We start from the raw sequence: 26,621 nt of genomic DNA on the forward strand, positions 1-26,621 counted from the left end.
TTGTGAAATTTTTTGTTCTAGTTCTGTGAAGAATGCCAGTGGTAGTTTGATAGGGATTGCATTGAATCTGTAGATTGCTTTGGGTAGTAGAGTCATTTTCACAATGTTGATTCTTCCAATCCAAGAACATGGTATATCTCTCCATCTATTTGTATCATCTTTAATTTCTTTCATCAGTGTCTTATAGTTTTCTGCATACAGGTCTTTTGTCTCCTTAGGTAGGTTTATTCCTAGATATTTTATTCTTTTTGTTGCAATGGTAAATGGGAGTGTGTTCTTGATTTCACTTTCAGATTTTTCATCATTAGTATATAGGAATGCCAGAGATTTCTGTGCATTAATTTTGTATCCTGCTACTTTACCAAATTCATTGATTAGCTCTAGTAGTTTTCTGGTAGCATCTTTAGGATTCTCTATGTATAGTATCCTGTCATCTGCAAACAGTGACAGCTTTACTTCTTCTTTTCCGATTTGGATTCCTTTTATTTCCTTTTCTTCTCTGATTGCTGTGGCTAAAACTTCCAAAACTATGTTGAATAAGAGTGGTGAGAGTGGGCAACCTTGTCTTGTTCCTGATCTTAGTGGAAATGGTTTCAGTTTTTCACCATTGAGGACGATGTTGGCTGTGGGTTTGTCATATATGGCCTTTATTATGTTGAGGAAAGTTCCCTCTATGCCTACTTTCTGCAGGGTTTTTATCATAAATGGGTGTTGAATTTTGTCAAAAGCTTTCTCTGCATCTATTGAGATGATCATATGGTTTTTCTCCTTCAATTTGTTAATATGGTGTATCACGTTGATTGATTTGCGTATATTGAAGAATCCTTGCATTCCTGGAATAAACCCCACTTGATCATGGTGTATGATCCTTTTAATGTGCTGTTGGATTCTGTTTGCTAGTATTTTGTTGAGGATTTTTGCATCTATGTTCATCAGTTATATTGGCCTGTAGTTTTCTTTCTGTGTGACATCCTTGTCTGGTTTTGGTATCAAGGTGATGGTGGCCTCGTAGAATGAGTTTGGGAGTGTTCCTCCCTCTGCTATATTGTGGAAGAGTTTGAGAAGGATAGGTGTTAGCTCTTCTCTAAATGTTTGATAGAATTCGCCTGTGAAGCCATCTGGTCCTGGGCTTTTGTTTGTTGGAAGATTTTTTATCACAGTTTCAATTTCAGTGCTTGTGATTGGTCTGTTCATATTTTCTATTTCTTCCTGATTCAGTCTTGGCAGGTTGTGCATTTCTAAGAATTTCTCCATTTCTTCCAGGTTGTCCATTTTATTGGCATAGAGTTGCTTGTAGTAATCTCTCATGATCTTTTGTATTTCTGCAGTGTCAGTTGTGACTTCTCCTTTTTCATTTCTAATTCTATTGATTTGAGTCTTCTCCCTTTTTTTCTTGATGAGTCTGGCTAATGGTTTATCAATTTTATCTTCTCAAAGCAACAGCTTTTAGTTTTATTGATCTTTGCTATCGTTTCCTTCATTTCTTTTTCATTTATTTCTGATCTGATCTTTATGATTTCTTTCCTTCTGCTAACTTTGGGGGTTTTTTGTTCTTCTTTCTCTAATTGCTTTAAGTGCAGGGTCAGGTTGTTTACTCGAGATGTTTCCTGTTTCTTAAGGTGGGATTGTATTGCTATAAACTTCCCCCTTAGAACTGCTTTTGCTGTGTCCCATAGGTTTTGGGTCGTCGTGTCTCCACTGTCATTTGTTTCTAGGTATTTTTTAATTTCCTGTTTGATTTCTTCAGTGATCACTTCGTTATTAAGTAGTGTATTGTTTAGCCTCCATGTGTTTGTATTTTTTACAGATCTTTTCCTGTAATTGATATCTAGTCTTATAGCATTGTAGTCAGAAAAGATACTTGATACAATTTCAATTTTCTTAAATTTACCAAGGCTTGATTTGTGACCCAAGATATGATCCTGGAGAATGTTCCATGAGCACTTGAGAAAAATGTGTATTCTGTTGTTTTTGGATGGAATGTCCTATAAGTATCAATTAAGTCCATCTCGGTTAATGTATCATTTAAAGCTTGTGTTTCCTTATTTATTTTCATTTTGGATGATCTGTCCATTGGTGAAAGTGGGGTGTTGAAGTCCCCTACTATGAGTGTGTTACTGTCGATTTCCCCTTTTATGGCTGTTAGTATTTGCCTTATGTATTGAGGTGCTCCTATGTTGGGTGCATAAATATTTACAATTGTCATATCTTCTTCTTGGATCGATCCCTTGATCATTATGTAGTGTCCTTCTTTGTCTCTTCTAGTAGTCTTTATTTTAAAGTCTATTTTGTCTGATATGAGAATTGCTACTCCAGCTTTCTTTTGGTTTCCATTTGCATGGAATATCTTTTTCCATCCCTTTACTTTCAGTCTGTATGTGTCTCTAGGTCTGAAGTGGGTCTCTTGTAGACAGCCTATATATGGGTCTTATTTTTGTATCCATTCAGCCAATCTGTGTCTTTTGGTGGGAGCATTTAGTCCATTTACATTTAAGGTAATTATCGATATTTATGTTCCTATTCCCATTTTCTTAATTGTTTTGGGTTTGTTATTGTAGGTCTTTTCCTTCTGTTGTGTTTCTTGCCTAGAGAAGTTCCTTTAGCATTTGTTGTAAAGCTGGTTTGGTGGTGCTGAACTCTCTCAGCTTTTGCTTGTCTGTAAACGTTTTAATTTCTCCATCAAATCTGAATGAGATCCTTGCTGGGTAGAGTAATCTTGGTTGCAGGTTTTTCTCCTTCATCACTTTAAATATGTCCTGCCAGTCCCTTCTGGCTTGCAGAGTTTCTGCTGAAAGATCAGCTGTTAACCTTATGGGGATTCCCTTGTGTGTTATTTGTTGTTTTTCCTTTGCTGCTTTTAATATGTTTTCTTTGCATTTAATTTTTGACAGTTTGATTAATATGTCTTGGCGTATTTCTCCTTGGATTTATCCTGTATGGGACTCTCTGTGCCTCCTGGACTTGACTATTTCCTTTCCCATATTAGGGAAGTTTTCAACTATAATCTCTTCAAATATTTTCTCAGTCCCTTTCTTTTTCTCTTCTTCTTCTGGAACCCCTATAATTCGAATGTTGGTGTGTTTAATGTTGTCCCAGAGGTCTCTGAGACTGTCCTCAGTTCTTTTCATTCTTTTTTCTTTCTTCTGCTCTGCAGTAGTTATTTCCACTATTTTATCTTCCACCTCACTTATCCGTCCTTCTGCCTCAGTTATTCTGCTATTGATCCCATCTAGAGTATTTTTCATTTATTGTGTTTTTAATCATTGCTTGATTCCTCTTTATTTCTTCTAGGTCCTTCTTAACGGTTTCTTGCATTTTGTCTATTCTATTTCCAAGATTTTGGATCATCTTTACTATCATTATTTTGAATTCTTTTTCAGGTATACTGCCTATTACTTCTTCATTTGTTAGGTCTGCTGGGTTTTTATCTTGCTCCTTCTCCTGCTGTGTGTTTTTCTGTCTTCTCATTTTGCTTATCTTACTGTGTTTGGAGTCTCCTTTTTGTAGGCTGCAGGTTTGTAGTTCCCGTTGTTTTTGGTGTCTGTCCCCAGTGGCTAAGGTTGGTTCAGTGGGTTGTGTAGGCTTCCTGGTGGAGGGGACTAGTGCCTGTGTTCTGGTGGATGAGGCTGGATCTTGTCTTTCTGGTGGGCAGGTCCACGTCTGGTGGTGTGTTTTGGGATGTCTGTGGACTTTTTATGATTTTAGGCAGCCTCTCTGCTAATGGATGGCATTGTGTTCCTGTCTTGCTAGTTGTTTGGCATAGGGTGTCCAGCACTGTAGCTTGCTGGTCATTGAGTGAAGCTGGGTGCTGGTGTTGAGATGGAGATCTCTGGAAAATTTTCGCCGTTTGATATTATGTGGAGCTGGGAGGTCTCTTGTGGACCAGTGTCCTGAAGTTGGCTTTCCCACCTCAGAGGCACAGCACTGACTCCTGGCTCCTCAATTTGGGATGATTTGTTGTCTATTCATGTATTCCACAGATGCAGGGTACATCAAGTTGACTGTGGAGCTTTAATCCGCTGCTTCTGAGGCTGCTGGGAGAGATTTCCCTTTCTCTTCTCTGTTCTCACAGCTCCCAGGTCTCAGCTTTGGATTTGGCCCCGTCTATCCATGTAGGTCGCTGGAGGGAGTCTGTTCTTCGCTCAGACAGGACAGAGTTAAAGGAGTAGCGGCTTCGGGGACTCTGGCTCACTCAGACCGGGGGGGAGGGGGGCACAGAGTGTGGGGCAAGCCTGCAGCGGCAGAGGCCGGCGTGACGTTGCACCAGCCCGAGGCGCGCCGTGCGTTCTCCCAGGGAAGCCATCCCTGGATCCCGGGACCCCGGCAGTGACGGGCTGCACAGGCTCCCCGGAAGTGGGGCGTGGACAGTGACCTGTGCTCGCACACCGGCCTCCTGGCGGCGGCAGCAGCCCCAGCGTCCCACGCCCAACTCTGGGGTCCGCGCTTTCAGCTGCGGCTCGCGCCCATCTCTGGAGCTCCTTTAAGCAGCGCTCTTAATCCCCTCTCCTCGCACACCAGGAAACAAAGAGGGAAGAAAAAGTCTCTTGCCTCTTCGGCAGGTCCAGACTTTTTCCCGGACTCTCTCCCGGCTAGCTGTGGATCATTAGCCCCTTCAGGCTGTGTTCATGCCGCCAGCCCGTCCTCTCCCCACTCTCTGACCGAAGCCCGAGCCTCAACTCCCAGCGCCGCCTGCCCCGGCGGGTGAGCAGACAAGCCTCTCGGGCTGGTGAGCGCCAGCCGGCACCAATCCTCTGTGCGGGAATCTCTCCGCTTTGCCCTACCCAGGTACGTGGGGAGTTTCTTGCCTTTGGGGAGGTCTGAGGTCTTCTGCCAGCGTTCAGTAGGTGTTCTGTAGGAGTTGTTCCACGTGTAGCTGTATTTCTGGTGTAACTGTGGGGAAGAAGGTGATCTCCACGTCTTACTCTTCCGCCATCTTCCCCAGAAGTCTGAGCTCTACTTCTTCCGACATTTCTGATATACACAAATTCTTTTCTCTTTTTTATGAGAATCTTTCATTCCAAGGTTTGTGACATAATCTGCTAAGTAAATGCTAGTTGGTATCATATATCACAATGCATCAGTCCATGCATGTGTTTTTGCTCAGTGGTTGACTTTCTTTACATGGAACTCAGGGATCCGAGCTCCTTCTATCTTGTGGTTCTTAAGATCTCAGATATTCTAATTCAGCCTGAAGTGGAATCAAAGCTCTCGGCCTGGACCCCCGGAGGCGCCAGAGGCGAGCGGGAGTCGTGCAGCTGCGGCTTCACTGCCAGGGCCCTCTAGCTAGCTAATTGGTTTTTAAAAATTGACCATAAAATGGAATGTAATGTGGTCATTAAAATGTTATTATGTATTTATTGACAAATGGGGATGTATCTAATATACAGTAAGGTTCGAACCTTCCAGTTGCGAACTTTCAAAGATGCGAACCTACGTTCGCATGTCCAATCACGTTAGTTCATGTGTCTGGTGTACATTGTCATGTGCATGCATTCTCTACAAGAGGTTATGCTTTTGTGTACTTTACTGTACAGTACTGTATAGAATACAGTAACAGTGTCTTTATTTCAAGCCCAGGATGTCTGGAAGCAAGCATAAAAGCAGTGGTGATGTAGCTTGTACTACTGTATTTTTCAAGGTACTGTACTATATTAGAAACTTCTACTTTTTGTTTGTTTTTTATGTATTTGTGTGAAAAGTATTACAGTACAGTACTATATAGACAATTGTGTTAGTTGGGTACCTAGGCTAACTTTGTTGGACTTAACGAACAAATTGGACTTACAAACGTGCTCTCAGAGTGGAACTCATTTGTATGTAGGGGACTTACTGTACTGTGATTTTTAAATACAATTATAAAATATCAGAGTATAACCATGTTTTTATTAAAATATATATTGTAAATATGTGTGTATGTGTGTGCATTGAAATATCCTGGAAGATTATATACCAAAACGTTATCAGTGGTCATTTCTGAGTCGTAATTTTTTTTTACTTGTTGCTGAATTTTCCAGTTTATATAGTAAATACAGCTAAGCTGTTTATTTTTTTAAATAGTAAACAATTCCATCATGAACTACTTAAATAATTTTCAAAAGCATGATTTTAATATCTTCAAAATTGTGTATGGATGTGCTCAGGCTATTGTTGGATATATAGATTCTAGCCATTTTTAAAAATCAGGTAATTTTTTTTTTACACTTTTTAAGCCAACTTTTCTATCTACAGCTTTTTTTTTTTTATCTTTTTTTTATCTACAGCTTTTTAAAGGCACTTTTTGAAAATGTTGCTAAAGGGCCTGGGCTCTTTTTAGACTTCATCTAAATTGACCTCTAGGCAAAATTCAAAATATGAGGGAAACAAATAAGGTGCTATGATTAGAGGAACATATGTTCGATAAGGCAGTCAGGAAAGGCCTCCATGAGAAGGTGACATTCAAGCTGAAATCTGAAGGAAAGGAGTCATCCACAGAGGAATGGAGAGGTGGAGGGACAGAGAGCTTTGTAAGTAGAACAGCAAGAACAAAAATCCTCATTGAGACCTTGACATGTTTGTTTAAAAAAAAAAGTCCTAGGCCAGTGGCTGGAACGTGGGCAGGCAAAGTGGTAAAGAGAAGCATATATGAAACCAGGCTGGAGAGTAGGCCGGATTTAGAAGACACCTTACCGGCTCCGGCACGAGTTTATATTTTATTTGAAGAGCCATTAAAAGCTCTTTAAGAATCTTTCATAAGAGATTAAAATTATTTTTTTAAATTACACTATTGTATAGAAAAATCTTGGGAGACCAGTTTAGGAGGCTACTGTAGCAGTTCATGTATGAAATTTGGATTACAGAAAACTGTCATTTCCATAGCATACAGAGTTCTTTTAAGACAACAAATAAAATATTTACTTAACATGAACAGGAAGTTCACAGACTAATAAATGTCACGACATAAACTCACCTGTAATTTAAGGCATAGCAAAACAGATAAAATTATATTTTTCACCTGTCAGCAAAGTTTCACATTGAATCTGAAATTTCTATTTTCTGATCAATTTCCATTTTTCTACATATTGTTCTCTGTGATATTGAGAGTATTGGTGATGCAGAATTTCTTAATACTTAAAAAAATATTTTCTTAAAATTAATTTCTTAAAAATTTTTTTTAAATATCAGATAATTTGTTTACCCTTTTCTTTACTACCTTTTCTCTCTCCCAGCCTTTAAAGGCAGACTTTTTGAAAGTGTTACCTCTTTCTTCCAAGTCATTCACACCCAATCTGCAAGGTTTGCTGCCTCTCGTGCTTTGAAATTTCTTCCATCTCTTCAGAAGGATTTAACAAAGTTTCCTGTCCTGAGACACATTGTATAATATTCAATACAAAGTTCTTCGGGGTCATTTTCTCAGTAACAAAACTTGATCCAGCCTTAACTCTATGTGGGTATCTTAAGTCCCCTGAAGCACCAGTTGTTGCTTTCTAAGAATATATAGAATTCTGATTGTTCTTGCAACAACTAATATTTACATCACTAGAACTGAATGTACCTGTTGCTCCATCTCCTTATCCTTCTGCATTTATAGTAACTTGTTTTAATGTTGAAGTGTAATAATCTTTTGGGAAACTTGTAAAAACTTTTATTGAAGCATAATAGAGAAACGTGTACAGCTTAATGAATTTCCCTAAATAGAATACACCTATTTAGTCGGCCCCTAGATCGAGAGAACCAAATGAGTACTTCAGTGATGCTACTAGACTCTTACACTCAACTCCATTCATCCCCTCCTATCAAGCGTTACTGTCATGCTTTTTTAGTTTCATGTATATTTTAAACTCCAGCTGATATTATAATTGTTGTGTTGACAATATTCATTTATATTTCTTGCGGAGTCATCTTTTTAACAGCCGTTTAAAATGTGAAAACCATTCTTAGCTTACAGGCCCTGATATAGCCCATGGACCTTAGTTTCCCAATACTTGAGTTATATTTACCCCTTGTGTTCTTTACTGCCTTCTGCACTGCCAGGTTTCCATCTAGGACCAGTTCATACTGCCTGAAGAACTCATCTTTAATGTTTCTTTTAGCACAGGCATGCTATACAAGTTCCCTCCATTTTTATCTGAAACATCTTTATTTCTGCTTTATCTCTAAAGGACTTTTAGCTTGGTATAGAAATCTAGATTGGTCGAATTTTTTTTTCCTTGTCAGCACTTTAAAGGTGTTGTTTCATTATCTTCTGACTTCCATCGTTTCATTTGAGATGGAAACTTTCAGTCTTCCTGTTGCTGCTGTGAAAGTAGTGTCTCCCCTACTCTGTACCAGCTTCTGATAACCAGGCTTTATCTTTTGTTACAATGTGCATAGTTGTGGTGATGTCCCTCTTTAGCCTGCTTGGAACTTGCTGAGCTTTCTGAACCTGAGGGCTGATATCTTGCATCTCTTTGCAAGGTTCTTCACTAACTCCTCAAATATTTCTTCTGTCATCCTCTTCTTAAAAGACTAACTACACACATTAGAACTTTTGAGTTTGTCCTAAATGTCTATGTCTTACACTCATCTTTTTTCCCTTCTCCCTTGTTTTAGGATGGATAATTAGATAATCATGACAACAGAGTAATAAAAATATTATAACTGTTTCAGAGCTATCATGGTTTCCTATGTTTCACACAAACTTTTCACAACTTGAATATGCAAACCTAAGACAATTGTGTGTCTGTAATACAAACTCCTTATAAGTTTATTATAAGTTTATTATATTATAAACTCCTAGATCAAAATGTTCAAATTGGATGTTTACCCCTTCACATGTATTGAGATGGTCACACTATGTATCGCCATTATCTCTTTGCCAAACAAATTGGAACTGAAATAATGTATTATACAAGTAATTTAAAGTACATCATATGCTTTATTCCCACTGTTTGCTTTTATACCTTAATGTGTCTGGCTGGCTATTGCTACTGAATTTCATCTTGAAAAACAGGAAGTTTTTCTTTTGGTCTTCTGCTGCCTCTGAAAAGTGCCACAGCTTATAAATGTTAAATACAGAAAGATATAACACACATTTGTGTGCTAAAATTGACTGAAAGCAACTATGAACCTTGCCAGCACTGACTTGCTATGACAAAGAAAGCATACTGTATAAATGAAAGTATCCACAAACTATTCACTTTGTTTTTTCAGTGGCAACAGTGTTTTGACATATCTTTTACTGTATAGCCTAGGAATTAACTGCATTTTAATTTAATGTATTTAAATACATTATCTGTATTTTAGTTAAATTAAAAATAATAGTATAGTTCTTATTTTGTGAAATATTTTACCACAAATGAACAAGAGGACTTCTTGGGTGAGTTACATAGTTCAGAATGATGTTGCATGAAGTAAATTTTAGGGGAAATTTCTTATTTTTGATAAAAATGATTCAAGCAACATATTTGGTGAGCTACCTGCAAAGGCACTCCCTTTCCTGAGTGCCCCTCACTCACCTGATCATAGGCCTCTTCCCACTTTTTTCTCCATCATTCTTCACTCTCCCTTGCTCCATTAAGGAGGTCGGTCACATTTGCTTTAGAAATAAAAGTCCTGCTTACTAGGAGAAAATAGATAATTCAAAATATTATGGTTTTCCTAGACCCTAGGGAAGAGAAGCTATTACAAGAAGAACCAAAGCAGAAGAATTCATGCCATTTCCTACTTGGGCCAATTTTAAAACATTCCCTCAAGAACATGGAGTACAAATTCAGCCAGGCAACTTACAGCCCACCCCCTGATACTTCCTATGGAGAAGGCAGATACCTAAATTCAGATTCTGAATTTGGAGGATTGGTAAACTCCTTAGGCCAGAGTCCCATAGTTCTCCATCATTACATTCCTATATAAAAAACTGGGGGCAGGGTCTAATCAGCCCCATTCCTCCTGGGAGAAGTCTATGGCCACACCTCTGAATGTTACACATGTCTGAGATGACAAATACATTCTTGTTCACCAAAGACTGCCACAGAGTGTGAGGGAAATAATACTGGCCACCACTATAGGAAAGAGGGGATTTATACAGTGGAGTTGTTCTGATAGTTTGAGGCTTTGAATGGTTCTAGAAAAGTAAATATTAGGCAACAGCTGTGTGTTGTGTTGTTACATTGAATGGAAAAGAAATATGCCAGCCTCTCACTTTGTGAAAGAATTATATATGCGTGAAAAATATGCTTAAATGAGGCACTCATTCAAGTTCTAAATTACATATTTCATGTACTAAACGCAAGAGAAGTTCTTGAAAGGAGGCAATCAGATGCTTTAAAGGTAAGATAACCTTTACAATGGGAAAATAAAGGATGGGCAGGTGTACGTGGAGATGAAAACAATCTGACTTATTTGGACAAATATGTGCTTACAGAAGAATTGTTCTTACTGAAAATGGAACAAAAGAGGAAAACAACCTTGACATTTTCCTGTGATGTACCTTATTTACATTTATTTCAGACTAAGACATCTAGTCAGATTCAAGGGTAAACATGAGTTAGCATAACCTCAAGTCCAAACTCTGTCTCAAAATTAAAACCATAATATATCTAAAGATGTTTCTATAATGTCTGTATGGTTGTTTTTTTTTTTTGCGGTACGCGGGCCTCTCACCACTGTGGCCCCCCCCGCTGCGGAGCACAGGCTCCGGACGCGCCGGCCCAGCGGCCATGGCGCACGGACCCAGCCGCTCCGCGGCACGCAGGACCCCCCCAGACCGGGGCACGAACCCGTGTCCCCTGCATCGGCAGGCGGACTCCCAACCACTGCGCCACCAGGGAAGCCCCTGTCTGTATGTTTTTAAAAAAGCATGCTACTCCTCATTGTTGATGGCAATATTGTGATAGTTGCATATTTAGAATCACACATGCTGTAGGAAAAAAATTCAGCCAATACATTAATTTACTATGAATCAAAAGATTTATTCATAGCTTTTCTGAATTTGCTTTGAAACAAAAGAACAAAACCTGAACAAACATCCCCCTGTAAAAAATCCTCCCACACCGATTCTCTCCAGTATAACTTCTTAGAACTCTTATGACTTTGCCACGCTCATTACAATGGTAGTTCTTCCCCAGGATAATTCTGTAGGTTTGAAATACTGCAGAAAGTCACCCTATGTTAAGTTCATTTATAGGGTTGCTTTTATTCCTTAGAAGAGTATTTAAAAATTTAATAAATATTGCATGGTACATGAAGGCATTCCCAAATCATTGTTTGTATGACTTTCCTTCATTATGAATTTTCTGATGTCCAGGAAAAAGTACACCCTTACCCATGCATTCTGTCCTGTCCTGAGCTGACAGATGCAGAATGAGACCTAATCTCTAAAAGGTTTCTCACATTTATTGGACATGTATCCTTTCCTGGTAGGAATTTACAAATGTAGATTAAGGGAATCCTACCAGATGAAGAGTCTTCTCAGTATTGTTTGATTTCATCTTCTGGTATTACAAAAAGAATGAGCAGCTATTAATGGCTTTCCCATACGTTCCTTGGGTTTTTCTCCAGAATACTGAATAAAGCAGAGACAACATTTCATCACAATAAACACATTCACATAAGGCTTCTTTCCAAGAGTTCTCTGAAGTCAAAGTAAGGCATTAGCTGCTTTTTTGTTTGTTTGTTTTAATCCATACATTCTTAGGTTTTCTCTACAGTGTGAATTCCCTGGTGTTCAGCAAGGAATGAGTGGTAGTTAAATGAATTTTCATATTCATAGGGGTTCTCTAGAGTGTGTGTTCTCTGATGTTTAGCAAGGTTTGAGCTCCAGCTGAAGGATTTATTGCATACCTTACATACATAGGGCTTCTCCCCAGTATGAGTTATTTGATGTAGAATGAGAGAAAAGCTCCGACTAAAGGTTTTGTCACATTCAGTACATGCATAGGGCTTTTCTCCAGTATGAATTTTCATATGTTGTGCAAGGGATGCATGCCACGTGAAAACTTTACCACATTCATCACATTCATAGAGCTTTTCTCCAGCATGAATTCTCTGATGTTTAATAAGGAATGAGTGGCAACGGAAGGCTTTACTGCATTCGTTACATTCATAGGGGGTTTTGGAGGTATGGACACTCTGATGCCGGGTAAGGTGTGAAGAACGGCGAAATGCCTTCCCACACTCAATGCATTCATAAGGTTTCTCTCCAGTGTGTGTAATCTGATGGCGAATGAGTTCAGAGCCACTGCTAAAGGCCTTCCCACATCTCCTACATACATACTGTTTCTTTCCTATGTGAATTCTCTGATGTCGAGTGAGGTTTGAGGCACGGCTAAAGGCCTTTCCACATTCAGTACATTCATAGGGTTTCTCCCCAGTATGTGTTCTCTGATGTTCAATGAGGAATGAGAGGTAACTGAATGTTTTATTACAGTCTTTACACTCATGGGGTTTCTTTCCCGTATGTATCATCTGATGTTTTACGAGGTTTGAGATCTGGCTAAAGGTTTTCCCACATTCCTTGCATACGTATGGCTTCTCTCCAGTGTGAGTTCTCTGATGTAACACAAGGGAAAAACGCCGACTGAAAGTTTTTCCACATTCATGGCATCCATAGGGTCTCTCCACAGTACTAACATTCATATGTTGAGACAGGGCTTCTTGATGGGAAACTGTCACTTGCCTGATATATCCCTGATTTCCCTGCAGCATCTCAGTATCACCCTCACATTTCCAGCCTTCTTTAAAACTGGAATACTGAAGGCCTTGGCTTAGAAATCTTTCAAATGAAAGATTTGAAGATCTTATCAAACACTGGGATGAATCATCTTCGTATATGACGTTTTTTGGAGAAAACTCTTTGATCTCACCATTTGACTCTGAAGCTGAAAAAACAAAGCAAATGTTTCTTATTTTCTGTGTTGAATAAAATAAAAGCCGCTGCTCCATTTTTTAATGAGAATTACATTGAAAAAAAAAATCTTAGCATTGCATTGCTTTTACAGTTATCATATATGACTCTGAAATCTGAGCAGTAGATCCAGAAATTCAGAAGACATCAAACAGAGGAGAGCTGTAGGTGAATAAGGAGATTAAAAATAAGTAACTGAAGGTGAGGGAAAAACAGAAATATCAGAAAGATAAGTAACTGTAAAGGATAGGTGGTTAATCTTCCTCACCTCCATGTAAACTTTATTTGCTGCCAGAATGACTTGAAAATGACAATTTCATAATGATGCTAATAGGCTACAAGCGTTCCTCAGGTCCCACAAAGAAATGAGATTGTGTTCACTTAGTGCCTTTGGAACATCTTACAGTAACTTATTCTGAATGAATGAATAAAAAGTTTTCTCTGAATATCTTCTAGAATCCTCACTCTACCTCTACCTTCTAAACAGACATGTGAAGCTCAATTTACGGATAACAGTGTCTTTCCATCAGATGCTTTCGACAGATAAACACAGGATTTTCTCCAGGCTAAATTTTAGTAAAGGATTTTATCATTTTGGGAGAACAGAGTTTTATAATAATACAAAGGTTTAAAAAACATATACCTTTATTCTTAGGAAATATGTGGAGTTAAAGGCTATGATGTGTACAATTTATTCCCAAATGTTTCAGGAAAAAAAATCATATACCAAAAACGACAAAACAAACAGGGCAAAATATTAGACATGGGTGAATGTGAGTAAAGGGCATATGGGTATTTTTGCACTATTCTTCCAACTTTTCTGGAAGTTTAAAATTATTTCCAACTTGGTATATAGGGTCAACAAAATCCCAATCAAAATCCCAGCAAGTTATTTCACAGATCTCAACAAACTGATTCTAAAGTTTATACAAAACAGAAAATGACCTAGAATACCTAACACACCACTGAAGGAGAAGAACAGTCAGAGGACTGACACTGGACTTCAAGACTTCTGTAGCACTATAGTAATCAGGACAGTGCAGCACTGGTGAAAGACTAGACAAGTAGATCAGTGGAACAGAGTACAGAGCTCAGAACAGACCTGCATAATTATAGTCAACTCATCTTTGACAAAGGAGCAAGGACAACACGAGGGAGCAAATACAGTCTTCTCAACAAATGGTACTGGAACAACTGGACATCCACATGCGTAAAAGTGAATCTAGATACAGATTTACACTCTTAACAAAAATTAACTCAAAATGGATCACAGACAAAACTGTAAAACACAAAACTATAAAACTCCTAAAAGATAACAAAGGAGAGAACCTAGATGATGTTAGGGAGTGATGACTTTTTGGGTGTAACACCAAAGGCACAATCCATGTAAGAAATAACTGATAAGCTGGACTTCATTAAAATTAAAAACCTCTGCTCTGCAAAAGCCAATGTCAAGGGCTTCCCTGGTGGCGCAGTAGTTGAGAATCCGCCTGCCAATGCAGGGCACACGGGTTCAAGCCCTGGTCAGAGAAGATCCCACGTGCTGTGGAGCAACTAGGCCCGTGTGCCACAAATACTGAAACCTGAGTGCCTGGAGCCCATGCTCCACAACAGGAGAGGCCGCTACAGCGAGAGGCCCACATACCGCAACAAAGAGTAGCCCCTGCTCGCCACAACTAGAGAAAGCCCACGCGCAGCAACAAAGACCGGACACAGCCAAAAATAAAGTTAATTAATTAAGTTTCTTTTAAAAAGCCAATGTCAAGAGAATAAGAAGACAGGATGAGAAGACTGAGAGAAAATAGTTGCAAAAGACACATCTGACAAGAGTTATTACCCAAAATATAGAAAGAACTGTTAAAATTCAACAATAAGAAAATGAACAATTCAATTTAAAAACAGGCAAAAGACATGAACAGAAACCTCACCAAAGAAGATATACAGATCCAAGTAAGAATATGAAAAGATAGTCAACATCATGTCATTAGGGAACTGTAAATTAAAATGAGACACCACTTCACACCTATCAAAATGGCCACAATCCAATTCACCGCAACAACACATGCTGGTGAGGATGTGGAGCAACAGGAGCTCTCATCATTGCTGGTGGGGACACAGAATGGTGCAGCCACTCTGGAAGACAGTGTGTCAGTTTCTTATAAAACTGAACATCCTCTTACCATACAATTCAGCAATCACATTCCTTGATATTTACCCAAGTGAATTAAAACTTACATCCACACAAAAACCTGAATGTGGAAGTTTACAGCAGCTTTATTCATAACTGCCAAAACTTAGAAGCAACAAGATGTCCTTCAGTAGGAGAATGGAAAAGTAAACTGTGGTACATCCAGACCATGGGCTATTACTCAGCACTAAAAAAAAAAAAGAGTTATCAAGCCATGAAAAGATATAAAGGAATGAGCCTCAAATGCATAATATGAAGTGAAAGAAGCCAATCTGAAAAAGGTAAATACCCTATGAATTCAACTATATGACATTCTGGAAAAGGAAAAACTATGGAAACAGTAAAAAGATCAGAGGTTACCAGGGGTTAGTGGGGAGAGGGGGATGCATAGGCAGAGCACAGAGCATTTTTAGGGCAGTAAAGCTATCCTGTGTCACACTAACATATGGATACACGTCACTGCACATCTGTCAAAACCCACAGAATGTACGACACTAAGAATGAAACTTAAGGTCAACTGTGGACTTTGGGTGATAATGATGTGTCAAGGTAGGTTCATCAATTGTGAAAAATGTACCACTGTGGTGTGGGATGTTGACAGTGGGGAAGACTGGGCAGGGGGATATATAGGAACTCTCTGTACTTTCCATTCAATTTTGCTGTGAACCCAAAACTGCTTGAAAGAAAATAAAGTTTATTAATTAAAAAAAATCATTACAGTATTTGCAGTGAAGGTTTAGAGTATTTTAATTGCTACAGTAAAGACTGAGAGATATAAATATACAAATTCACTAGTATCCCTATAGAAAAACAATATAACTTCTTAGAAAAGAAACTAAAGAAAGTTGCTGAAGAATAAGTTCAACAACAGGTGTACAGGGATTTTACAAAAAAAATTCAAAATCTTAAGAAGCTGTGCAGATAACTCCTAAATCCTTCTTTAGCTCAGCATCAGCATCACCTGGGAGCTTGTTAAAATGTAAATTCTTGAGTTCCACCCCAAACCTAATGACTTAGAATTTCTGGAGTGGGGCCTGGGAATATGTATTTTAAAACGATCCAAAGGACTAAACTTTGAGCAGCACTGTGATATCTCTCTTAAGCACCAGAATATGATACTCAGTTGCTTACTGAATTTATATACTCGACTATCCCAGAGACCCAAACTCAGTAAGTCACAAATTGATATAATCTTTCCCTCCCCTTCAAACTTGCTCATCCTTCCTTTTTTTTTTTTTAAGGAGATAATAATACCAGCAAAAAGAGTGGTGTCAACCACAATTCCTCAATCTTCTTAATGCCTTTTATCTAATCAATCACCAGGTCTTTCTGAGTCCACTTCCTTACTTTGTCACCGTCTGTATACCTTCTTCCATTCCCTGGACACCTCCCTGGTTCAGGTGATGATTACATCGAGCCTAGGTTATGGCAACAACTCTTAAATGGCTGTGCTGTTTGCTAGTCTCGCTTCCAATAAATCTGTTTTCCAAACTGCAGCTAGAATGACCTTACTAAAATGCTCGCCTGCCTGCCTAAAGTCTTTTGATGACTCCTTATTAGCCTACGGATGAACTCTAAGTTCATTAATAGGACCTATAAAACACCTGCATGATCTGACCAGTGCTTTCCCTAACCATCCTTAATTCCCACCATTTTCCTCCTTACATTTTATACTTTGGCTCAATCTAGACTGAACCTCATACTCTCATTTTATTAGTATGATCTTTATACATGCTGTAACTTTGGAGTTTTGTTTCAGTTATAAAATATGAATGGCTCCAGTCCTGTAAAGGTGGAGTAAGTACACTCCAACCTGGCTCTCCCACTGAATACAAGTGAAAACCATGAACAGAATGCATAAAGCAGCTAGCTGAGAACTCTAAAAAGTAAACGGGGAACTTCCCTGGTGGCGCAGTGGTTAAGAATCCACCTGCCAATGCAGGGGACACGAGTTCGAGCCCTGGTCCAGGAAGATCCCACATGCCACAGAGCAACTAAGCCCGTGTGCCACAACTACTGAGCCCGTGCACTGCAACTACTGAAGCCAGTGCACTCTAGAGCCCATGTGCCACAACTACTGAGCCCGGGTGCCAAAACTACTGAGCCTGCGTGCCTAGAGCCCATGCTCCGCAACAAGAGAAGCCACTGCAATGAGAAGCCCACGCACCACATTGAAGAGTAGCCCCCACTTGCCACAACTAGAGAAAGCCCGTGCGCAGCAGTGAAGACCCAATGCAGCCAAAAATAAATAAATAAATTTTTAAAATTTAAAAAATCTATTTAAAAAAAAAAGTAAATGGTAGCAAGCTGCTTGTAGAAGGAAGCCAGAACACAAAGTAACACTGAACTGGTGGTGAGTTTCTTGGGTTTTTTTCCCCCCTCCAGTCTCTCTAGGCCTAAGCTCAAATGCAGCCTGAGAGCAAGAACTGGGCAGCAGGTGTGAGGAGAAAGAGCTCCATGAGAAGCCTCTATTTCTGGTCTTAGGAATGGGAAAGGGGAGTCCATACTGGTCAGAGAAATCTTATTGTTTGTTCATTTCCCATTCTCTTCTGCCCAAACCCAAAGCATGTTGCAGCAGCTGTGGCCATACAGGCAATTAAACCTCTAAGGCAGGGTAACCTTCCTCCCTCAGCAGAAAGATCAATGGTTCCAAGAGCAGAGAGGTAATACCCCCCTTTTTTTCTTTTTCTCTCCATCCCCTCGCTGCATGGCTGCAGAGGCAGAGAAACTTGCAGGAAGTGCAGAGGGGAACCTACAGGCCTGCCTTTCTATCCAGAAGACCTGAAAGAGGGGGCCCTGGGAGCCAAAAAGGACAGGGGACATGGTGAAAAAGGGAGCGCAAGCAGGTGATCCCATAAAGTTGTGTATGAAATTCTGGGCTCCTCCCTGAGCTGTGCATGCATGGATCTGACCCTAAATAGCACACCTAAAGCTGTGAGAACTGAAACAAAGGGGGACCCACTGCCTAAGGAGAACCCAGTGCCCAACACCACTAGGAGGTGCATATGGGGATAAATAAAAGAGACCTGCAAAGGCTTTGAAAACTGGACTGTCATTGGAACCACATGCACAGAAGACAGGTTAGAACTGTGGCTTCAACTTACACATATCGACAGGCTGCTTAAATAAAGTTAACATCTCAACAGGATTTAAATAAGACCCAAAGTCTTCGTATTTAAAAAAAAAAAAAGTTCAAAGTTATAGGACATACAGAGAAACAGGAATTTCATCATCCCACAGGGAAAAGACAATCCAATTATAAAACACGTTTATGGAGTATTTATATATGGACAGTGCATTAAAACGAAATTAAGCAAAACTTATTTTGATGTGAAAATATTTCAATGATGTAGAAAATATCCCTATATTTTATACATGATAGTGAAGTACTGTGTAGTGAAATATCAAGATATCTGTAAATTACATTATTCAGCAAAAAAAGGGATGAGGTGAGGCAAATACAGTAAAATGTTATCCATTATTAAACCCATAACTAAGACTGTATAGATGTATGCAAAGATAGAAAAATAGAAAAACAAAAAATAGAGAACCCAGAAACATACACAAAAACTGACACTTAACTTATGACAAACCAGTGAAGGAAAGGACAGACATGTCAATAAACGGTGGCTTGAGAACTGGATTTCCATGCAGAAGAGACCAAAACTGACCACTAAGTCACATGACACACAAAAATAAATCCAAAGTGGACCATGGATCTAAATGTGAATGCAAAGTGACTTTTTAAAAAGAAAATCTAGGAAAATGTCATCATGACCTCATGGTAGGGAAAGATTTCTTAAACACATCAAAAAAAAAAAAAAAAAATACTGGGACTTCCCTGGCGGTCCAGTGGTTAAGACTCCGCACTTCCACTGCAGTGGGCAAGGGTCTGATCCCTGATCAGGGAACCAGGATACTGCATGCCGCACGGCACGGCGCAGCCGAAAAAAAAGAATACTAATCATAAAGGAAAAGACTGACAAATCTGACTATACTAGAATTAAGAATCTCTGTTCATTAAAAGAGGTTTTAAGGGGAAAAGTAAGCCACATGTAAGAGAAGATATTTGTAGTGAATATAATTACAATGATTTGTATCCAAAATATACAACTCCTACAAAACAAGAAAAAGATGGAGAATCCAATAGAGCAAAAACCTTCAAGAAGCACTTCATAAATGAGGGTATCTAAATACTCAATAAACATATGAAAAGGTGCTCAACCTCATTAGCAATTGGAGAAATGCACGTTTAAACCAGAAGAAGCTACCACTGCACACTCTCCTGCTGGGTGAAGAGCATGATGCCTGGCAGTACAGGGCATTTGGTAAACATGGGGAGCAAAGGAACCCGCTTACTGTGTCTGTGGGAGTGTAAGTCAGTAAAAGCACTTTGGAAAACATTCTGGCATCATCTAATGTGTAAAAGAGATACATTATTCTCTGACTCAGCAATTCCAGTCCTAGATATAAACCACAGGAACCCTGTGCCAGGAGGTACCAGGACCCAAGGATAAGAGCAACATTGCTTGCAATAGCCCTAAACTGCAAACAACCCAAGAAGCCATCGACAACAGAAAGGATACAAACTACTAGACGAGTATGCAAAATGCATGAATATTAAAAATAATTTTGAGAAGCAAATTACAATATAATATATACATTATTGTCCCCTCTATATAAAGCTCATAAACGTACAAACCTAAACTAGTGATTAGAGACACCAACAGTTGATAAAGCTATAAAGAAAACCAAGGCAGTTACTACCGTTAAAGATTACCTTTGCAGGGGGCGAGGTGGTGGGGGGTGACTGGGATGAGCACCCGAAGAGCTCTGAGGGACCTGGCAGAGCTGTGCTGACTAACCTGAGTGGTGGTTACGTGGATGCCTTATCATAACTTAAGCTGCACATTTATGTTTTATGCATTGTCTGTGAGTTATTTCCCTTTTCAAAAAAGGTACTGGAAGAAACACACAAAAATTCTAAGAGCTGTATTAAGTGGAATTAGAGGCAATTTTTCCATGTTTCCCCTTTACTTCACTTCCCTTGTACATAGTTTTATGGGTTTTATTACTTTCAAAACATTTAGAAAAGAACATTTTTCTTCAACTCATCCTTTCACGAGGAAGTCTCTGGGCACTTGTCCCACCTCGTGACTTCAGCTCACACAGGGCTCTTTCCACGTCCTTCCTCCTGAAGGTCTCGCTCTCACAGCCAGAGCTTGGTTTTCAAGGCATCCTCTGTTCCCTCACTAGTCCTTCCATTAGCTGCTTCTCCATAAACATAAGTATTCCCCTGTTATCTCGAGAGGACCACTCCCAAAAGGCCAGTATACTTCCACTAGAGATTTGCTTCAGAATCAACTATAGAACTTATGGAAATTGTCATAAACACATATAATTTAGGCTCTAAAGATCTTCTATGTCAGAATCTTCAAGGGCGGTGCATGGCCATATTTATTTTTAAAGAGCTTCACCAGCAATTTTATTTCAACCTAAGGTGAAGAAGGCTTTCAGAGCCCTTCTCAATCAACCTCATTGCTTCTGTTTTTTTTCTTAATATAAGATTCCCACATCTGGAATTTTTTTCTAAGATCTATTCTGATTGTTTGTTGCATCTCTTCGCTTGGAAATACCATCCTCTACTCACAGCATGCATATCTCAAACTAATTCACCACATTTTGTTTAAAACTGACCCTTTTCCTGTCTTTTATATTTCTATTACTACTATCCCTATCCAAATTACCCAGGTCTATAACACCAACTGGAAATTCCTTTCTTCTCATCGTTGAACTGCCAACTTGAGGGCCTCTAACAAAGTTATTTACAGACCCAATTTATCTCACTATGCCATGCCTTCTACTCTCTGAGGCATACCACCTAAGAGAAAGTCTTAACAAGATTAAAACTTCAATAAATATCATTAAAATAGGGACTTCCCTGGTGATCCAGTGGTAAAGAATCCACCTTACAATGCAGGGGACGTGAGGTTCGATCACTGGTCAGGGAACTAAGATCCCACATGCCGCGGGGCAACTAAGCCTGCACGCCACAGCTACTGAGCTCACGTGCCTCAACTAGAGCCCACCTGCCGCAAACTACAGAGCCCACGCGCTCTGGAACCCACGCACCACAATGAAGAGCCCATGCACTGCAACGAAAGATCCCACATGCCTCAACGAAGATCCCGCATGCCGAAACTAAGACCCGACACAGCCAAAAATAAATAAATAAAATAATAAATCTTTTTTAAAAATTGTTAAAATAACATATGACTGAAGGAATAAGCCCATCAATTAACCAAAGTGTAATGAATCACTCTTTCAAGAGGGTTAGAACAGCAGTATAAAGAAAAATATATATACCTTTTAACTTAGACAATGGAAACATATAAGTCAATTTTTAAAAAGAAAGGGAAGAGAAACCAAAGAGAAATAAAATTCAGAGCCCAGACAGAGCTAATGATGAAAACAAGGGCCACATCTATCTGTGAGAAAGTGAGGAAAGGATGAGAACTGAAGGCAGACAGGTAAGTGGGTGTGAGTGGTCCCCTTGCTGTGGGCAAGACTTTACAGTCCCTGCATCTCTGGTACCTTTAAAGGAAAACTTTCTATCCAGCATCTAACAAAGTACTGCTTTCTCATTGACTGGGTGGGTTGTTATTTTAAAAAACTTCCCCACCAGCTTCTAACTCACCTGAAAACAGACCTCTGCTTGCATCTTTCCCCAGCCACGGCTCTTTCCCTTGCTCCAGTAAGGAAACCACATGTGGCTTAGAAATGTTAAGACCTGCTTGCGGAAATGAAATAAATTCACAATTAGTCCCTGAATCCTTACAAAAGAGGGGCCGTTATTAGAAATGCCAGATGTAAGTATGAAAGATTACTAAAGATTAGGTAAAGTTCTAATCCCCCTCTTAAAAGCTAATAAAGGACTTCCCTGGCTGTCCAGTGGTTAAGACTCTGCACTTCGACTGCAGGGGGCTCAGGTTCGATCCCCTGGTCAGGGAAGTTCCCATGCCATGCAGTGCAGCCAAAAAAAAAGAAAAACTAAAAAAAAAAAAAAAAAAAACTTACCTCCCTTGGGAATGTTCAGCCAGGTAATCAAGATTCGCAACAGCCATCCTAAAGGTCAAATTCTGACTGAGGGGAGATGAGAAGAAATACCTACCCAGTGAGACCAGGTGGCCATAGTTCTCCAACATTACATGTCTGTACAAATCTCTTTGAGCAGGCTGGAGCCATTCCCACTCCTCCCGCGAGAAGTCTACGGCCACGTCTCTGAATGTCACTGACCCCTGAAATGACACACAGACATCTGCACAACCAGCACCCATGCTCCCAAAGGCCCTGATCGAGGAGTGAAACGAGTCGCACCGTGGGTGGTGGACAGTGTATACGAGTAGCGCAATGACAGTTTTCAGGACTCTGGGTAATTATTAAGAGTATAAGTAAGAGACCAGCTGTTTTGTTTTACTGTATAATTGGAGAAAAGACGAAAAAATATACATGCTTTGTCCTGAGACAGTTTACAATTTTGTGGAAGATAAAGGACTATACATGTGAACAACATGGATTTCTGGCTTTGGCTGCAAAAATTCTTAAGATCTCACCACGCTTTATGAATAATGAAGACAATCCCCTTATGTCTAATAGGGAGAGTATATTTTCCTTAATACCAGCCTAATTTAATATGCTCTGGCAAGAATTTCTTCGTAGGCACAACTGGCTGTAGCAGAGAGCAGCAGCTCCCGATTAAGGGGTACACATTCAAGTTTACCACAGCTAACCCCGTTTCTGAAGAAATAGCTGTGATACTTGGCAATGTCGCCAAACAAGACGATGAAGGCTACAGTACAAGGGCCTCCCAGGATGGAACCTGCAGTTTCTTCCCTCGGTGTCAGGAGGAGTAATAAGCCCCTGCTTTGCAGCCTGGTTTTGCAGCACTTGAGTGACCCACATAGCTGTTAGGCATGAACAGGGATTTTTAAAAGTCCCAAACTAGTAACAGCCCCAGAAGTATGACAGAGTTATTTTTTACAGTTTAAAAGAAAATTTTAAGTGCCTATAATCTGTTATAGATTATTGACTAATAAAGGAAGCTGTTTCCTAATGTAAACAGTGGGCTCTGCAGAACGGAAGGAAACTGGACTCCCAGCAAAAGTTGGAGAGCCTCTGGCTTTGGAGACAAGTATGACAGAAAGTAGGACAGAGAAGTGACACTAAAACCAGATGGACTAATTTGGAAGGGCTGGCCTTCTTATCCCCCACCTCTGTGAAGCACAATTGCCAGCCACGCATTTAGCCTCCACCAAAACAACAATAATCAGTGTTCCCTGCTAGAGAAACTTCACGTCTTGCCTAAACAATGAGCTCGGTGAGTTAGGAGATTTTGTTTTGCTCTCCGCTGATCCCCAGGACCTAGGAAGCGCCGTGCAGGAGAATCACGTGGAGGGACTGTCAGGGTGCAGACTGGTAACCCGCACACGCACAGGTTCGGGTTCACAAGGCTGGGGTGGGGCTCGCGAATACCCAAGTCCAGCAAGTTACCAGGTGATGCCGACAGAGCTGATCCAGGATCACGCACTGACACAACTGATGCAGGCGTGGAAGGAGACGCCCAACGGAAGCAAGAGTCAGCGAATGAACGACAGCGGGGGCGAGGGGCAGAGAGTGAAGCCCTCCTCGTTCCAATTCCGGGGGAAAAGGAGGCGCAGGACAGCCCGCTCTAAGACCCAGCCGCCCGGTCAGCGCCCGCCCCGCGCCCGGCCCCGCGAGCCCTCCCACGTCCTCTTAGGCGCCAGAAGGGCGGCAGGGGGAGGAAAGGCTGTGTCCCCGGTCCGGAAAACACAGCCGCGCTGAGGAAGAAAGGAAACACCAGCTCACCTGAGACATGGCTCACGGCAGGGCCCGCGGAGAACCGAGCGTGGAAGGCGGAGCTGGCGGGGAGAGCGACGAGCTGACGCGCGGGTCGGCGCCCGGGCTCCGCATCCACCGCCCTCGTCACGAGGGTCAGGGACGCCCGCGACAGCTCCCTCCCCGCCGCGGCGGGGGCTCCGAGCCTGGGCCCGACCCGCGCCCCCAGCGCCGCCGCCTTTAACGGAGCCGCAGCTGGGGCGTCTCCTCCGCGCTGCTGGCCGGGCAACCAAGGCTTCCCGAGCTCGGGGCAGGGCCACCGCCCCCGGCCCCCCGGCCCCCCGGGCCCCGGCGAGGACAGGCTCGGGCAGGGCGGGCCCTTCCCCTACCTCGGCCCGCGCAAGCAAGGCTTTCGGCTCTGCGACGGGGACCCCGCGCCAGCGTCCCGCAAACTGCGCCTTCCGGAGCCTCAGAGACCGACCGCGACCAGGCCGCGGGCCTCAGACAGCTCTCCTTCCCAGGACCCACCGCGGCCTCGGCGCGTCGCGGGCAGAGTGCCCGCCCCGCCCCCCTACAACTCCCAGGACGCCCCGCGCCCGTGACAGGGAGAACGGGAGGCGGGGGGGGGGGGGGTCTCAGACAACTACACTTCCCAGGGTCTACCGCGGCCTCAGCCTGAGGCCTAGCCCTCCACGCTCGGACTACAACTCCCAGAACCGACTGCGGCCCCAGCCGTTCCGTCTAGGACCTCCAGCCCTGACCACGGCAGTAGCAGGACCCGCAGCCCCGAGGGGTCACTGCTCTCAGAGCCTTGAGCCCAGCCATGACGCGTGATCAGAGGAGGCAGCCGGGCTCCCCTTGCAGCCCTGCCGTGGGAGCCCGCGATTCCTGGGGGCTTCTTTCTCCCTGCGCTGGTGGCTTGGTCCCGAGCACGGGGGAGGTCTGGGGACTAAGCACCTACAGAGCTCCAAGCCCAGGGGATGGGAGGCCGGGTGCAAGCTTTGTATTGAAATGGAGGGGTTAGGAGAGAGACTGGGCCCGCTGAATCATGGAACATTGTTCTAAGTGGAGCCAACAGTTTATGAGTTTATGAAAAAAAGATTAGAGACAACAAAGGAAAATGGTGTGTTATCAAAGAAAACTTGGGTCCACTCACCTGCCCGCAGTAAAGCTGATCTACTGACAACGGGCTGTGATGAAGGAAAGTGCACTGTTTATTGCAGGCGCCAAGAAGGAGTCCAGGGAACTAGTGCTTAAAAGGCCTGAACTCCCCCAAGGCTTTCAGGGAAAGGTTTTTAAAGACGGGGTGAGGGAGGGGGGTTGTGGGGTGTGTGACCAGCTCGTGGACCTTCTTCTGATTGGTTGGTGGTGAGGTCATCAGGAGTCAACATCATTAACCTTCTGGTTCCAGCTGGTCTGGGGTCTACATACTTGTGGGCAGCAGACAGTTTACTTCTCCCACCTGGTAGGGGTTTCAGAGCTGCAAAACAGCTCAAAGGACACGGCTCAGAATAGTATCTACAGCCCTTGAGGAGGAACTAAAGTTCCTTGACTTTGTTTAATGGCTAAACTATTATTATTTTGTCTTGCTTGACTATTTTCCTTTCTTTCTGCATTTTCTCACTTCTCTGATTAAATTTGTTCTTTGGAACTTGGGGAAGGCCTAGGAGGCTAAAGTTCTTCTACAGATAAGAGGCAGGTGAAGAATGAGGTGGGGGGAGAGTCTGTCCTGGGAAGGCCCCATGGGGTCCTGCTTGATTACAGTCCACTATAAAAACTGGAAGAGAAAAAGGAAGAAAAATTCACTGGCCTGGTAAAAAGAGGTCAAAGGAGAGGTGGCTTGAAAAGAGAAGAGACTGAAAAAGTAAGCATCCTGTGAAGGAATGTTCATGCTGTGAAGTGACAAGACAATGAAGAGTTTTAAAGAGGCTGTGACGTCTCATGTGCAGTGTGGTGCAGAGTGGTAAGGGTGAACCAACAGGAAGAAGGACTTGAGCCAGGAAGGCCACTGAAGGCAGCGCTTCTGTATCCTGGAGCCCGGGAGCTGGGGCTAAGGAAGACTGATTCAGGAAACAATTTAAAAGAATAATGTAAAGGACCTGGTAATGAATTGGATACATGGAGGAACTAGGTTTCTTGCTTGGGTGAAATGCTTCCAGAAGTACATTCTTTAAAACCGCTTCTACCACTGTTATCCACTCTCATGATTTCAACTTCCACTTATACAACTTGCCCAGATATTTTGGTTAATCATCGTATTTCACTAAGACGATAAAACACAGGAAAAGACAAATTTAGGATAGAAGAAATGGATTCATTTGGGACATGTTGTGATCAGCGTGTCCGTGTTTAATCTTAACTACTAATCTTGTCCAAACTATTATTTCTCACCTGCAATCTTGCTATAACTTCACATCAATTTCCTCCAAATCTTTTCTTTATACAGAAGTCAGCCTCATGTTTATAAAAGCAATTCCAAATATATTCCTCTGCTTAATATAATTTGATGGCTTTTGATTGCTCTGAAGTAAAGGCAAGAGTCCTTAACATGGTCCTCAATACTCTGTATGATCTTACCCCTGTGTTTTCAAGCTCTTCTTATGGTATTTCCCTCCTCTCTGACTGTGCTAACCTTCTTTCCGTAGATACCATACATCGCAGGACCTTTGAGCATGTTAATTTTCTCTAACCCCGAGAAGGTTATCTATCCCTTCATAC

General features: G+C 41.5%; 1 long non-coding RNA gene across 3 annotated transcripts; it reads right to left on the reverse strand.

Annotated features, from left to right (window-relative positions):
- Positions 1-11,329: 11,329 nt before the first annotated feature.
- LOC309814516 lies at positions 11,330-25,151 on the reverse strand. Of its 3 annotated transcripts, XR_014295711.1 has the most exons (5): positions 24,293-25,151; positions 23,934-23,986; positions 22,219-22,345; positions 21,745-21,837; positions 11,330-12,833 (listed from the first exon to the last, which is right to left on the reverse strand). It is a non-coding gene; the product is annotated as an uncharacterized lncRNA (long non-coding RNA). The 3 variants fall into 3 exon arrangements; XR_014295712.1 differs by having other exon boundaries at positions 23,934-25,151; XR_014295713.1 differs by having other exon boundaries at positions 21,745-21,840; positions 23,934-25,151.
- Positions 25,152-26,621: the final 1,470 nt, after the last annotated feature.

The sequence above is a fragment of the Mesoplodon mirus genome (assembly GCF_964341445.2).
Source record: "Mesoplodon mirus genome assembly, chromosome: 13".
In the NCBI taxonomy this organism is placed as follows: domain Eukaryota; kingdom Metazoa; phylum Chordata; class Mammalia; order Artiodactyla; family Ziphiidae; genus Mesoplodon; species Mesoplodon mirus.